Source organism: Berghia stephanieae, chromosome 15, assembly GCF_034508935.2.
Source record: "Berghia stephanieae isolate SIO BIC M18660-M18661 chromosome 15, UCSD_Bste_1.3, whole genome shotgun sequence".
NCBI lineage: Eukaryota > Metazoa > Mollusca > Gastropoda > Nudibranchia > Aeolidiidae > Berghia > Berghia stephanieae.
Window position 1 is genome coordinate 7916647 of NC_088374.1, and position 4405 is coordinate 7921051.

Consider the following 4405-nt stretch of genomic DNA (forward strand, 5'->3'; position numbering starts at 1 on the left):
TAAAAAAACCCTACTTAAAAAAAATACCCAACAAAAACAAGAACAAAAACAAAATAAAGCACAGAGAAACACACACACACACACACACACACACACACACATTATATATATATATATATATATATATATATATATATACAATCATACCCGCACACACACACACACACACACACACAAACACACACACACGAGGACAAAAGAAAAAAAATCAGTTCCCACACAATTTTCCAGTTCCAGGACCATGGAAAATTCTCATTTTACCCGAGAACCATCACAGAATTGAATAACTTACCACCGGAAGTTACATCTGTGTCCACTTTAGATTTATTTACATATCTTTTAGATCACTGCTGAATTGTCACCTTTATGTTTTTGTTTATGTCAAAATCTTCATCATTAAACATGGATAATAAAGGAAGGTTTAGATTCATATGATCCAGTTATGAGAGTTATAAGTGAATTGGGGGTTGTTTTAATGGTGCAACATTTCAAGAATATTTTTCTTACCAAAATGTGTAATATGTTGTTTTTTCATTCCGTATTTTAGACGTATGTACGTATGTGAAACATCTTGAGTATTAAGATTATTTTGGGCCATAATTTTAAATACGATGCACTTTTTTATCTTTCCTATTATGATTGCATGTACGTATTTGAATATATTTGAGTATTGAGATTATTTTTTTGGCCAACAAATTTGATACATAATTATTTTCTTTCTGTATTACTACAGTAATATGCACGTAGTGTGTGAATAACTTTTAGTATTAAAATTGACTTCTGATCAAAATTTTAAATAATTGTTTTTTTTCCCGGATTATGGCCGTATGTAGCCTACATGTGAATATTTTTTTAATATTCAAATTGTTTTCATTAAGAATATATACTTACCTTGTACGTAAAGACCAAAAGCGAAAAGTGAAGTGAGAAAAAGAATAAGTTTAATTGCCTCAACCATGGTACAAGCACACGTCAAAGACTCGCAAACAAATGGCTGGTCCTATCTAATATAGCCCAGCATACGACGTGACCTGGTGACAAAGATATAAGACAATTAAGAATCATCTGTAACCCTTCCCAAGATCCGGTATCGTGTCGAAGCGTAAAATAGATTATAGTCTCTGTCCTTTCGTGTTCAATGTATGTGTTGTTTGATGCAAGCAGCGAGGGTTCACAGCGTAAAACGCGAATCCTTGGGAAGAATAAGGAAGGTATCAAAATTGTCCCTCAGCGTAAAACGCGAATCCTTGGGAAGAATAAGGACGGTATTAAAATTGTCCCTCTGTGATGGAATGATACCACGTCTGACCGGTAATCAGAAGGTCTGAGGTTCGATCCTCAGTCGAGGTTTGTTTTCTTCTTGTATATGTATGTCTTTCTTTGTCAGGCACCTTTCATACACTTTTGTTTAGATCTTTATCGTAAACATAAGTCCGTTAGAGCCCGAGGGAAATCACGAGAGAGAGAGAGAAAAAGAGAGAGAAAGATTGATAGATAGATAAATATATATATATATATATATATATATATATATATATATATATATATATATATATATACATATAGACAATTGCCCTCTTAAAGGAAACTGCCAAAAAAGCGCCATAGTCTACAAAGCCACCATAACCATATAAAATTGTTAAATTTCGAACAGAGCAATTTGCTCAATGGAGCCGGAGTTTATCCCGGTTTATTTCACGTGAAACGAACAAATATTTATATTTTTGAAATTCATTTCGTATATATATATATATACAGTTGTGCACAAAACATGAAACAGATCATTACCAACCACAACATACAAATCATATCCGAACCCAACAACACCAATACAAATGCAGACAACTGTAACTGCAGAAAGAAAGACAATTGCCCTCTTAAAGGAACCCCCATTCAAAACACGATACAACAACCACAAAGCCTCCATAACACATGAAAGCAAAGCAAAAAGCACCAAATTAGCAATGCACTATTGGGAACAAATAAACACACAAAAAACACCAACAATAACCTGGGGGGTCGTCAAGCAAAGCAGCCCCTACAGATGCGGTGCTAGAAAATGCAATTTATGCCTGACAGAGAAACTGGAGATTTTACTGCACAACCACAGAAACAATAGCACCTTAAACAAAAGATCTGAAATGATGACAATGTGCAGACACTCTAACAAATTCAAGCTTAAAACGCAAAAGGCCAAATACCCCCCCCCTTCCCCCCCCTCCCCCCCCCTCCCGACCCCATTATACCCCTCCTCCCCCTCTTCCCTCCCCCCCCCCCCCCGCCGCAACCACATTCCACTACAATATCACACACACACAACACACAACACACCTACACGCACAAAAACACACACATACAAACACACACACACACACACGCACACACACACTCATAATATAAACATGAGAGCACATCACAACACACATCAAAACTAATCACCACTACACAGCGAAACAACTTTAGTTTGGAGTTTTCTACGGACATGACAAAATGGATTATGCCGACTGAAGAAGTGTGAGAAACACACAGAAACGAGTCGTCTCGGCAAAAATGTGAGTGAAAATTTACATTATATATTAGCTCTAACCACCATTATCGAGCACTTTCGTACCTGCAAGTACCCACCAACACTCATAAATATATATATATATATATATATATATATATATATATATATATATATATATATATATATATATATATATATATATATATATATGAGCCAAGGTCAAAAGGTGCCCGCCTGATACCAGTGTTAAGAAAATTTGATTTTTACTTAATTAGGGGCTGTTTTCATTGGGTTAATGCTTGTAATCAATTGATAATATGAAGAAGAGATAAAATTAGATAGCTCAACATACTCTGTTCAACAGTATATGAAATAAACAACTTGAAAGTCTAATTTGAATGCTGTTTGGCATGTGCTTAAAACGAGGTCACCGCATCACCTTTTTAGAAATCATGTAGAAATTAAATGTGATGTTTTAGCTCACGTGATTGAAATTTGACTAATAGTACAAGGTCAAAATTTACTTTTAAACGCAATTGCAGTATGTTACATATCTGCTTAAGTTTCATATAGAGTTCTTTAAAAGTTGGTGTTGCTTGTGACCTTTGGTGTCATCAAACACAGCACAATACTAAGACTCGACACGAAACTTTAAAGCTCATATTTAATGTTTATAAAATGTTTTATTATGAGAAAAAAGGATAGATTTACTATCTGAATTCAAATCTTGGAGTAAATGTATACCGTTTTGCCGATATTGGGGTTTATTGGTTTTGGTGTCATTTGTCACAAGCAACACGGCATGCGTGAACACGTGGAAGTTTGTTTCGTTAAATGGCGATTCGCAATTTTGATCCACCCTTCTTACCAGTCTTTGAAGTGCAGCACTTTCATTTGCCTTTCCAGCGTGGCTCCAGGCAGAAAAGGTAAGTTGAACTTTGGTGTCATCGCTATTTTACATTGTCACAAGCAACACTTGATATTGGATATCACAAAGTGCCACCAAAAAATTATGTTTTCAGCTGTTATTCTATTTACAAATATGATATTATGACATCTCACATAAGACTGATTTTGACACAATTAATTATTTCCTTGTAATTCTAATTTATTTATGTTTCAGGGTTGTATTAATCAAGAAAAAGACAAAACTCAAGCTTTTGACGAATCCAGATAAAAGAAGGGTTGTCAAGAAATTTGATTTGATTTACTATTAACACACTAAATTACTACAAACTAGCAGATTTGAGCAGTATGGCGGATGTTACGGTATGGTTACATGAATTCATTACCATGGCTGATATTTATCTAGTGTTTGTTTGACTTCTGGTACTTTTTGTGACCATTGGTGTCATTGGTTAAAATGTCACAGGTGACACTTAAGTTTGAAGTTTCTAATGTATTTCTGTTTTCATGTTCTTCAAAGCTTGAAATGTCATTGAATTACATTTTAACAGGCTATATTACATGTGTTCAGTTGCTATTCTTGATTTATTGAGGCAAAATTCTGTTCTTGTGCCGATTTGGACCAAAGTAATAGCAACAATGGTATTACTAATATCTAAGCATATTTCCAATTTGCAAGTATTTAGTCTCTTAAAATATTATCGAATTTCATTTTAGATTAGGTTATTGTGCTTTTTTGACTGAAAATAATGATGTATTATGGACGAAAGTGAGATTTGGTGTTGCTTGTGACATAAGTAATGGTGTCACCGGTCTTATGTCACAAGTCACATTCAAATGCTCTAATTTCCATGTATATTTCTATTTTTGAAATCTTTGGTTTCTGAAATATTATTAAATTCCATATTTAACTGTGGTTATTACACTGGTTTGACTGAAATTAATGATTTATTGTCGAAATTGCAATTTGGTATTGCTTGTGACATAAGT

At 34.2% G+C, this 4405-nt stretch overlaps 1 protein-coding gene across 1 annotated transcript in view; it reads right to left on the reverse strand.

Moving 5' to 3' along the window:
* LOC144960606 (uncharacterized) overlaps positions 1 to 1016 on the reverse strand; it is a 9255-nt gene extending 8239 nt beyond the window's left edge. The window contains exon 1 of the mRNA XM_078893832.1: positions 892 to 1016. The gene's annotated coding sequence lies outside the window, so the exon portion shown is untranslated. The remainder of the gene's footprint in view (positions 1 to 891) is intronic.
* Between the last annotated feature and the right edge of the window lie 3389 nt (positions 1017 to 4405).